General features: G+C 44.9%; 1 pseudogene; it reads left to right on the plus strand.

Annotated features, from left to right (window-relative positions):
* Nucleotides 674-2,071, plus strand: LOC102189005 (annotated as a pseudogene).

The raw sequence follows: 12,228 nt of genomic DNA on the forward strand, positions 1-12,228 counted from the left end.
TTGGGGGCAGGAGGAGAAGGGGACGACAGAGGATGAGATGGCTGGATGGCATCACCGACTCGATGGACGTGAATCTGGGCGAACTCCGGGAGGTGGTGATGGACAGAGAGGCCTGGCAGGCTGCGATTCATGGGGTCCCGAAGAGCCGGACACGACTGAGCCACTGAACGGAACGGAATGTTCATTATGGACTGTTCACAGTGGCTAAAACATGGAAACCCCCTAAATGTCCACCAACAGAGGAATGGATAAAGAAGAGAAGAAGGCCCCACCCCTCACACTTCTGAGCTCAACCCGGCCTCTCCGGCTGGAAAAAGGCGGGGAGGGGCGGGACGGCGCTCGTGCAGACCCGGAATCCTCCCTGGGACGCCGGGAAGCCGCGCTTGCGCAGCGTGGCGCCCTGGCCGCACGCGCTGGTCTCCGGTTTCCGCAATGGGCGACTGGGCAGCTTTGGCCCCTGCGCTTGCCGTCTTTTCAGGCAGTTGGGGATCTTCCTGTTGCCTTCACCTGCAACCGCCCCTCGGCCCCTACTTCAGAGCCCCTAACGCGTCCCCTCCCCTCCTCTGGGAGGCTGGCAGCTGCTGTTGGGGTTTCGCTTCTCCGCACATCGAGACCCCTGGCCCTGCCGGCGTCTGCGGCTGTTTGCGGCCCCCACGCCCTGCCTCCCCCGGGGCTCCGCCATGGGAATGACAGGCTCAACACCTTGCTCGTCCATGAGTAGTCACACAAAGGAAAGGGTGACAGTGACCAGAGTGACACTGGAGAGTTTTTATAGCAACCTTATTGCTCAACATGAAGAATGAGAAATGAGACAAGAGAAGTTAGAAAAAGTGATGGGAGAAGAAGGCCTCACCAATGAAGAGAAAGGACTCCAGAGATCAGCGCATGCTCGGAAGGAAACAGAGTTTCTTCGTTTGAAGAGAACAAGACTTGGACTGGAAGATTTTGAGTCCTTAAAAGTAATCGGCAGAGGAGCCTTTGGTGAGGTGCGGCTTGTTCAGAAGAAAGATACCGGCCATGTGTATGCAATGAAAATACTTTGTAAAGCAGATACGCTTGGAAAAGAGGAGGTTGGCCACATTCGTGCAGGCAATTTGCAGGTTGTGAAAATGTTCTGTAGTTTTCAGGATAAGCTAAACCTCTACCTAATCCTGGAGTTCCTGTCTGGAGGGGACATGATGACCCTGTTGATTGAAAAAGACACTAAACGAAAGAGGAGACTTAGTTTTGTATAGCAGAAACAGCGTTAGCCTTAGACTCTATTCACCAACTTGGAGTCATCCGCAGGGACATCAAACCAGACAACCTTCTCCTGGACAGCAAGGGCCATGTGAAGCTTTCTGACTTTGGCCTTTGCACAGGGCTGAAAAAAGCCCATAGGACAGAACTTTATAGAAATCTGAACGGCAGCCTCCCCAGTGATTTCACTTTTCAGCACCAGAATTCCAAAAAGCAGAAACCTGGAAAAGAAATAGATGTCAGCTGGCCTTCTCCACAGTAGTCAGTCCTGACTACATTGCTCCTGAGGTGTTCATGCAGACCGGGTACAATAAGCTCTGGGATTGGTGGTCGCTGGGGGTGATCAAGTAAGGCTCACTGGCTACCCATCTTTCTGTCCTGAGTCCCCTCAAGAGACATGTAAGAAGGTGATGAACTGGAAAGAAACTTTGACTTTTCCTCCAGAAGTTCCTGTTTCTGAGAAAGCCAAGGATCTAATTTTGAGATTCTGCTGTGAATGGGAACATAGAATTTGAGGCCCTGGAGTTGAGGAAATCAAAAATAATTCGTTTTTTTGAAGGTGTTGACTGGGAACATATCAGAGAGAGACCTGCTGCAATATCTACTAAAATCAAAAACGTTGATGGTACCTCAAACTTTGATGAGTTTCCAGAATCTGATTAAGCCAACAGTGGCAACAAGTAATCACCCTGAGACAGACTACAAGAACAAAGACTGGGTCTTCATCAGGTATACCTACAGGCACTTTGAGGGCCTGCGGCAGGGGGACACAGGAGACAATAGCTTCCTGCATGAAAGCAGCGAAATAGTTTTCCTTGAAATGGGATCCTAAATCAAGCAGAGTTCTTGGTACAACATCATGGTTTTCTTCTCACATACTGTTTTGAAGAGTTTCCAGGCAGTTTATGGAACCCACCAACATGTCAAGGTGAACATGGTGATAGTAAGTGGATTCTCTTCCATAGTGCATTTGATGACCGGTAGAACAAAGACAACTGTTGCTACTGTATTGGCCATGACCAGCTGTCCTGCTTTTTTAGAAGCTTCATGGGCCAATCTGATGTTTAAAAAAAAAAAAATCAAATTTTCCTAAGTTCATCAGAATGAAGGAGAAAAACAGCCATCATCCAACATAAACATAAACTTATTATCAGCCAGTTCTATGATTCAGTGACATGCTTCCTGTCAAGACCACCAAGTATTTTTCTTCTTTACAGCTAAAAGTTCATAGTACTAAAGGAAATATAGCAATAAAGAGCATCAGCAGCCAGCATTCTGGCTGAAGGAAATGACCCACCATTCTGAATGGGTGGTTATGGTGGTTTCTCCCCACTGCTCAGCCTCTGGCAAGTGGCTTTTTGTAGCCTCCAATCATGGTGCACTTTATGGCACTAGGCTAAAGACTCTCAATCCATTTTGATTCATTTGCTCCTGCCCATCTAAAATACTCATGCCGCTTTTCTGAGTGTTGACGGAGGATGCCAGCTTGATCCACTGTTGCTCTTAGCAGGCCCAAAGGCTGCTGGGCGTCACCAAGGAGCCTCAGATCATGTAGAAAATCCTTATTTTCTCTTTACATCTGTATCAGAAAATCCCTTTGGATATTGCCATAGACCAGCAAAACCCACAAGTGCTGCCAACAGGACCTCGGCTCATTCCTGGGAACACAGCAGGGGGAGCCCAGGCACAAGCCGGAGGCCTGGAACCCCCTTGGCTAAGTTGCTGCTCCTGTTCCGTCTCCAGGACCTCCTTACAAGTGGTGAAGAAACCAGCCCAGTACAAAGTGCAGGGCCAGCCTACAGATCCTTGTACAGTTCACTCCTCAATCTCTGGTGCAACAGTATTTGTATTCTTAGTGTTTCTCCTCTCCCAACTTTAAGTAACCATTTTGCCTTGGAATCATGATTACAAATTTTTCCTTTGCAGATGCCTTCCTGGGGGATAGTCCTCTCCACCCGAAAGGGTCACCTGCAGGCCTGGGCTGACCAGGCCTCTCAGCTGGGGTGGTCTCTGAAGAGACACCCTCTGAATTTTAGCACGAAGTGCCTTTTCTTTCACAGCTGCCACCACCTTTAGAGAAGTTTTGCTGCATCAGAAAGATATGGAGGCTCCATATTAATGCATTATTGCTTTAAAAAATTTTGATGACTCTTAAAGCATCAGTGGCACCTATGCGGTAACTTTGCCTATTGTGAAGTGTTATGGTCAAGTCGCAGCTGGGAGACTGCTTCCTGCCAGTCTTGAGGTTGTAAACATCATCTATGAAAGGAAAGTATGTCCTAGCTTAGCCATTCAGGAAAAAAAAGGAACATCAAATTACAGTAGTAAGTGAAACTGCTTTGGGTTTTAATGACTTAGAGGAAGGAAAAAGAATTGAAGAGAAATGTTAACTCCAGTACTCTTGCCTGGAGAATCCCAGGGATGGGGGAGCCTGGTTGGCTTCCATCTATGGGATCGCACAGCGTCAGACATGACTGAAGCGACATAGCAGCAGTAGCAGTAACTCGGGATGAAGATAATGCGTTTGCCCCTTATTCTTTCAGTCATGCTTGCTAGTGACAAGGAAGTGAGAGTCTTTTGTGTAACCATGTACTTTCTTTGGATTACCAAATAAAGTGGGGTCTTGACCCCATGTCTTTTGCAAGAGTGCGTGGTAAGCATGGGTAATGAGAACAGGAGGGTGATAGCCAATATGTTGGAAAGTGGCATGGGATATTTTTTTGAGGAGGGGGGGAGTGCCCACATTTTAACTTTTAACCTTCTGAATAAGCTGTGTGAAAACAGCTGTATTTTAAAAAAAAGAAGAAGAATAAGATCTGGTGTGTGTATATATATACAGTGGAATATTATTCAACCATTAAAAAGAATGAAATAATGCCATTTGCAGCAACATGGATGAACCTAGAGATTGTTATACTGAGTGAACTAAAACAAAGAAGGAGAAATATACTGTGTCATACCTTATACATGGAATCTAAAAAGAAATACAAATAAATTTACTTACAAAACATAGGCTCACAGAGAACGATCTTACGGTTGCTGAAGGAAGGGACCGTTTAGAGAGTTTGGGATAGGTATGTACACACTACTATATTTAAGATGGATAACCAATAAGGACCTACTGTATAGTAGATGGAACTCTGCTCGACGTTAAGCAGCAGCTTGAATAAGAGGAGAGTTTGGGGGAGAATGGATACATATATATGTATGGCTGAATGCCTTCACTGTTAAGCTGAAAGTATCACATTGTTAATCAGCTATACAAAATAAAATGTTAAAAACAACAAAAAAATTAAGTTTAAAAAAAATTACAGTCACCAGGCTATCGCAACACACATCTTTAATTTGGAAAAAAAGTTTTTGTTAAGATTCTGTTTTTGAAATGCAGCAGACTTCAGTGTATCACTTGATGAGCTCCGGCAAAGGCACACATGAAGACTCAGAACAGTCGAGTTGCCCCAGAATGTCCTCTCAGCTCCCTTCCCAGGCAATCCCTCCCCTCCCCACCTCCTGGAGGCGGCTGCTCCCTGATTGCTTCCTCCAAAGGCCAATTTGCTGCTTTAGAACTTCTCTTCAGTGACTCATACGGAGTGAGCTCAGGGTCTGGCCTGGTGCATTCGCCTCTGTGGTTTAGGGGTTCACCGCTGCTGTGTGTTGCTTGGGATTTGCTTGGGATTTGACCCTGGAAGGCAGGCTGGAGGCACCACCTGGTCATGCTTTTTCCTGTCTGTGACCAGCCCGGCAGGTGAGGCCCAGCATTGCAGGCCGTAGTAGGAAGCAGTGCAGAGCAAGGCCTCCCCCTGAGGTCTGGCGTCCTACTCGAGTCTGCCAGAGTGCTTCTGTGGGGGCTGTGTGGGGCAGGAGAACCCGAGGGATGAAGGCAGGACACTGCACACACAGCGCGGGGCACGCTGGCAACCAGCCTGGGCAGAGGCTGCCCTTCCACCTTGATAAGGTCCCCCCTTGTCACCAGCTTAATGTGTCCAGAGAAAGCAATCACAAAGAATTCCTCTTTCACATGGAACTCCTACCTAAGTATACTTTACAAGGATATTTTTAAACTAATAGGATCTTGTAGTACACCGAATGTTCCAACTTTGTGCACAGTATTCTATCGCGTGGATGGGCCGGTTTCTTCCATTAGACTCCCGTGGTCAATATTCAGATTATTCCTAATAGGTTGATACTAGAAGTCATACTGTAGGACCATCCTGACACTTGCCACCCTGTGAACTTGGGAAAGGAATCCCCTTGATCAAGACCAAAGCAGAATTTCTGCCTTAAGTGGAGAGCCAGGTAACAGTTGGTCAAAGTCCAGTTTCTCTCAAAGTGGGGATGCGGCTCAGCATGCGGTGCTCCAGGGCATGTTTATGCATGTGGAGCTCCCTGCTCCCTGGGGAGGGCAGGTCACATTCATCTGTGTACCCTAGTTAGTCTCAAGCAAGTTAGATGCCCTCTCCCTGCTCGTCTCCATCAGCCTTCTCAGGGAGAGGCCTGCCCTCCCAGTTCTTTGGAACCCCCGAGTGGCCTGGTGTATCGTTTGCTTTCAGAGAGAAAGCTCTCCATTCCAGAAAGCCTGGGTCTCCCTTCCAGGGACTGTCAGTACTTCTGCCCTGTGAGAGCTGGTGGGCAGTGAACTGCATGTGGAAATGCAGCAAATACAGCCCTGGAAGCCAATTTTAGAACTTCCTGTCACTTCATTTTCTTCCCATGGTTGATACTGTTGGAAGAATTAAGGTACGATGGGTAGAAATTTGGGAAGAAAAAGGGACAGCTTTCTGGACAAAACAACCGTCCTTTATCTGAAAGTTTCTTTTGCTGAAATATTGAAACCATCACCCTGCCTTCCAGTTTGGAGACCTGCCATCCTTTGAGAGCAGCACTGCCTGGGACAGAGGGGCTCTGTTGCAAAGCTGATGCAGCGCCTGAGCAGGGATGACGGCAGCGGGAGATCCAAGGAGGAAGGAAGGCACCCAGGTGGCGGGCAGCATGCGCTGCTCTTGAGGAAGCCAGTATGGTCTGGGCGCTGGATTATCAGCCAGCCCTGACCTCGGCTGCTGCCCTCCCTCCAGTCACCCTCACGGAAGAAGAGGCTGGGTTCAATCTTCACCACGAGGCTGGGACCGCCAGGTCCCTCATGGGGGTTTATGTTTCCAGCATAAACATGTTGGAAAACATGTTAGCAGGTCAAGAATCTATTTACTTCAAAAGAGAATTTGCAAACCCCACCTTGATCTGATGGGAACTACAGGAACATCCGAAGCAGGAGGAATCAGGACTGCCAGGCCCAAGGCTGTGCTGGCATTTCTGAGGAATGCTTCCCAAGTTAATCGATCTTGGGCAAATCAAGGATCTGCAGTTGGAACTAGCCAACCTTTGCCAGGATGCAGGGGTGGAGGCTAAAGACCGTGGACTTGCAGTAGGATGACCTGCATGTATCCTGGCCAGCTCCCCCGGGGCAGGCCTATGACTTGCCCTCTCTGGATCCCCTGGTATTTGTTTCAGTTGCCAGGAAGCACCACTGGGGACCCAGTAGTCTGGCGAGGGGCTATGGCCCAGATTGCATTTCAGTGTCTACCACCCTGACCAAAGGAAGTGCTTGGTGAATCTCCGTGGTGGGGGTAGGGCGTTGTGTGAGGCACATGAAGGGGCAGGAAGAAGGAGGGGAAGAATAGTCACTGCAGCCTATAAAGTAACAATTTCTGTATCAGACCCGCAGCTAAGAAAGGATTTCACCCTCCACGGGGGATTCTCCTGTGCAGGGTGCTTGCCTCATTGCATGCCTCACCCAGGTCCTGATTTTGCTCCTGGGGTCTCTAGCCTGCCATAGACACAGAGAAACATAGGGAGGTGAAACAGACCCTCAAGTGTCAGAAAACCCCCAAGCACCAGACTTGTGTGCTCAACTCGAAGGTCAGGACTGTTTCATCCCGTGTTGTCTTGGTTCCTCTGTGATTTTCAGTGGCCAGCACTGTCTATACCCCTTAGGGAAGAGCATGGCTTTTCAGGGTCCAGATTTGTCCCTGTGGAGGGTGAGACTGGGTGTCTCTTAGCTCAACTGTTCAGAGGGGGTTGTAGCAGCACCCCAAGTGCTCAAAACCCAGCCCAGTATCCTCAGAGTGGACCCTCAGCGATACCAGTTGAGGCTCTTGCACAGAAGGTAACCAGAGTTTGGTTCAGACAGAGCTACTTCTTCATAGAAACCACTTGGGAGTTCAGTTTTGGGTGAAATTCTGTAACTGTGAGATCAGAGGGAAGACAACACTGAGCCCCTCCTAACACAGACCTTTGGATGTTACTCTTGCAGAAGCCTATAAAGTAACATTTTCTGTATCTGGCCTACATCAAAAAAGGAAGGATGAAATTGTTTGCAGATATCATTTGGGCCCCAGAAAAGTCTACGGTAAGTAACCCCCTTGGTACGCCAAGTTAGAAATATCACACAGCACACTGCATTCCTTTCATCCAGCCAAGCTTTCAAAGCCCTTGCTGCCCACGCACTGTAGATGTTGTAAGGATAAAGGCAGAATGGACAAGCGGAGAAAGACTGGCTGGGAGCCTTGCCCTCCGTATGCAAAGCTAGGGAGTGATCAGTCTCCTAACATCAAGATCTTTTTAAAAAAATAAAGTTGATGGATAAACCTTTATCCAGGCTCATCAAGAAAAAAGAGAAAGGACTGAAACACAGAACGGCCATCATCAAAAAGCCTGCAAACAATGCTGGAGAGGGTGTTGGGAAAAGGGAACCCTCCTGCATTGATGGTGGGAATATAAACTGATACAGCCACTATGGAAGATGATACGGGGATTCCTTTAAAAACTAGGAGTAAAACCACCATATGAGCCAGCAATCCTACTACTAGGCATATACCCTGAGGAAACCAAAATTGAAAAAGACACACGTACCCCAGTGTTCATTGCAGTACTATTTACAATAGCTAGAATATGGAAGCAACCTAGATGGCTGTCAACAGATGAATGGATAAAGAAGCTGCGGTACATGTATACAATGGAGTACTACACAGCCATTGAAAAGGAACGCATCTGAGTCAGTTCTAATGAGGTGGACGAGCCTAGAGCCTATTATACAGAGAGAAGTAAGTCAAAAGAGAAATATAAATATTGTATACTGATGCATATATATGGAATCTAAAAAGATGGTACTGGTGAATTTATTTACAGGGCAGCAATGGAGAAACAGACATAGAGAACAGACTTTTGGACACGGCAGGAGGGGAGGAGGGAGAAGGTGAGATGTATGGAGAGTGTAACGTGGGAACTTACAATACCATATATAAAATAGATAGCCAATGAGCATTTGCTGTATGACTCAGAGAATTCAAACAGGAGCTCTGTAACAATCTAGAAGGATGGGATGGGGAGGGAGATGGGAGGGACGTTCAGGAGGGAGGGGACATGGGTGTACCTATGGCTGATTCTTGTTGATGTTTGACAAAACAACAAAATTCTGTAAAGCAATTTTCCTTCAAGTAAAAAATAAAAGTGGTAACAAAATAAAAATAAAATAGAAAGGACTGAAACAAGAAGTGAGAGAAGAAATCACAACTGATATCACAGTGATACAAAAAGTCATAAAGGAATATTACAACCAGTTGTATGCCAACAAATTGGACAATCAAGAAGAAACTGATAAATTTCTAGAAACATATAATCTTCCAAGATTGAATCAGCAAGAAATAGATCTGCACAGACTGACCTCTAGTATTGAAATTAAATATGTGATCAAAACACTCCAGGCAATCAAAAGTCCAAGATGACATGGCTTTACAGGGGAATTCTACCAAACTTACACAGAAGAGCTAATTCCTATCCTTCTGAAACTATTTCAAAACACTGAAGGGGAGGCAACACTCCCAAAATCATTCTTCAAGATCACCATTACCCAGATGCCAAAAGTAGACATGGTCACTACCAAAAAAGAAAATTATGGGCCAATATCTCTGATGAATATAGATGAAAAAGCTCAACAAAATATTAGCCAACTGAATTCAACAATATATAAAAAAGGATTATACATCATAATCCATTTAGATTTATTTCAGGGATGTAAGAATGATTCAATATCCATAAATCCATAAATCAATGAATATAACCACCACATTGACAACAGAAAAAAAAATAAGGATAAAAATCACATGATGATCTCAATAGACACAGGAAAAGCATTTGACGAAATTCAATACCCATTTCATGATAAAAAAAAAACTCTCATCAAAGGTGGTATAGAGAGAGCATATCTCAATTTAATAAAAGCTATTTATGGCAATCCCACAACTGACATAATATAGATTAGTGGAAATGTGAAAGCTTTTCTTTTAAAATCAGGAACAAGACAAGGATGCCCACTCTTATCACTTTATTTAACATATATTGGAAGGCCTAGGCACAGAGAACAGACAAAAAGTGAAATAAAAGACATCCAAATTGGAATAACAAATAAATCCATCACTATCTGCAGATGACATGATACTATATACAGAAAATGAGTTTTTTAAAAAGAAACTCCACCAAAAGAACTACTAAAACTAATCAATGAAGTCAATAAGTTGCATGATGCAAGATTAATATGCATAAATTTGTCACATTTCTATACACTAATAATAAACTATCAGAAAGTGAAAGGAAAATCGCTCAGTCATATCCAACTCTTTGGAATCCCTTGGACTGGCTTCTCCAGGGAATCGTCCCAACCCAGGGATTGAATCCAGGTCTCCCGCATTGCAGGTGGATCCTTTAGCAGCTGAGCCACAAGGGAAGCCCAAGAATAGTGGGGGTGGGTGGCCTAACCTTTCTTCAGAGGATCTTCCTGATCCAGGAATCAAACGGAGGTCTCCTGCATTGCAGGCAGATTATTTGCCAACTGAGTTATCAGAGAAGCCCAATAATAAACTAGCAGAGAGAGAATTAAAGAAAGCAATCCTATTTACAACGGCATCAAAAAGAATAAAATACCTAGGTATAAAGCTCCAGTACTTTGGCCACCTCATGCGAAGAGTTGACTCATTGGAAAAGCCTCTGATGCTGGGAGGGATTAGGGGCAGGAGGAGAAGGGGATGACTGAGGATGAGATGGCTGGATGGCATCACGGACTCGATGGATGTGAGTCTGAGTGAACTCTGGGAGTTGGTGATGGACAGAGAGGCCTGGCGTGCTGTGATTCATGGGGTCGCAAAGAGTCGGACACGACTGAGTGGCTGAACTGAACTGAACTAAACTGAAACTCACCAAGGAGCTCAAAGACCCATACTTGAAACTACCTGACGCTGATGAAAGAAAGTGAAAGCACAAATAAATGGAAAGAAAAGCCATGTTCTTGAAATGAAAGAATTAGTGTTGTTAAAATGTCCATGCTATACAAGGCAATCTACAAATTTAATGTAATTCCTAGGGAAAAAATCTCTGACATTTTTCACAGAAATGAAATAAGTAATCCTAAAATTTCTATGGAACCACCAAAAAATAAAATAAAATAAAAAAGAACAGCCAATGTAAACTTCAGAGAAAAGAACAAAGCTAGAAATATCATGCTTCCTGTGTTCAGGCCATACCACAAGCTGCAGCAATCAAGACAGCAGGATAATGACACAAAAATTGGCACAAAGACCCATGGAACCATATAGAGATCCCAGAAATAAATGCATGCACATATGGTCAGTTCAGTCACTCAAATGTGTCCAATTCTTTGCAACCCCATGGACTGCAGCATGCCAGGCTTCCCTGTCCATCACCAACTCCCAGAGTTTGCTCAAACTCACATCCATTAAGTCGATGATATCATCCAACCATCTCATTCTCTGTTGTCCCCTTCTCCTCCTGCCTTCAATCTTTCCCAGCATCAGGGTCTTTTCCAATGAGTCAGCTCTTCACATCAGGTGGTCAAAGTATTGGAGTTTCAGCTTCGGCATCAGTCCTTCCAATGAATATTCAGGACTGACTTCCTTTAGGATGGACTGGTTTGATCTCCTTGTCCAAGGGACTCTCAAGAGTTCTCCAACACCACAGTTCAAAAGCATCAATTCTCTGGCTCTCAGCTTTCTTTATGGTCCAACTCTCAAATCCATACATGACCACTGGAAAAACCATAGCTTTGACTAGACGGACTTTTGTTGGTAATGTAATGTGTCTGCTTTTTAATATGCTGTCTAGGTTTGTCATAGTTTTTCTTCCAAGGAGCAAGCATCTTTTAATTTCATGGTTGCAGTCACCATCTGCAGTGATTTTGGAGCCCAAGGAAACAAAGTCTCTCACTGTTTCCATTGTTTCCCTATCTATTTGCCATGAAGTGATGGGACTGGGATGCCATGCTCTTAGTTTTTTGAATGTTAAGTTTTAAGCCAGGTTTTCACTCTCCTCTTTCACTTTCATCAAGAGGCTCTTTAGTTCCTCTTTGCTTTCTGTGTAATGGTGATGTTATCTGCATATATGAGGTTATTGATATTTCTCTCTGCAATTTTGATTCCAGCTTGTGCTTCATCCAGTCCAGCATTTTGCATAATGTACTCTGCATATAAGTTAAATAAGCAAGGTGACAATATATAGCCTTGGCATACTCCTTTCCCAACTTGGAACCAGTCTGTTGTTCCATGTCTGGCTCTAACAGTTGCTTCTTGACTTGCCTACAGATTTCTCAGGAGGCAGGTCAGGTGGTCTGGTATTCCCATCTCTTTAAGGATTTTCCACAGTTTGTTGTGATTCACACAGTCAAAGGCTTTAGTGTAATCAATGAAGCAGAAGTAGACGTTTATCTGGAATTCTCTTGCTTCTTCTATGATCCTATGGATGTTGGCAATTTGATCTCTGGTTCCTCTATCTTTTCTAAATGCAGCTTGAACATCTGGAGGTTCTCAATTCACATACTGTTGAAGCCTGGCTTGGAGAATTTTGAACATTACTTTGCTAATGTGTGAGATGAGTGCAATTGCATGGTAGTTTGAACATTCTTTGGCATTGTCTTTCTTTGGAGTGAAA

This window comes from Capra hircus, chromosome 28 (genome assembly GCF_001704415.2).
Source record: "Capra hircus breed San Clemente chromosome 28, ASM170441v1, whole genome shotgun sequence".
NCBI lineage: Eukaryota > Metazoa > Chordata > Mammalia > Artiodactyla > Bovidae > Capra > Capra hircus.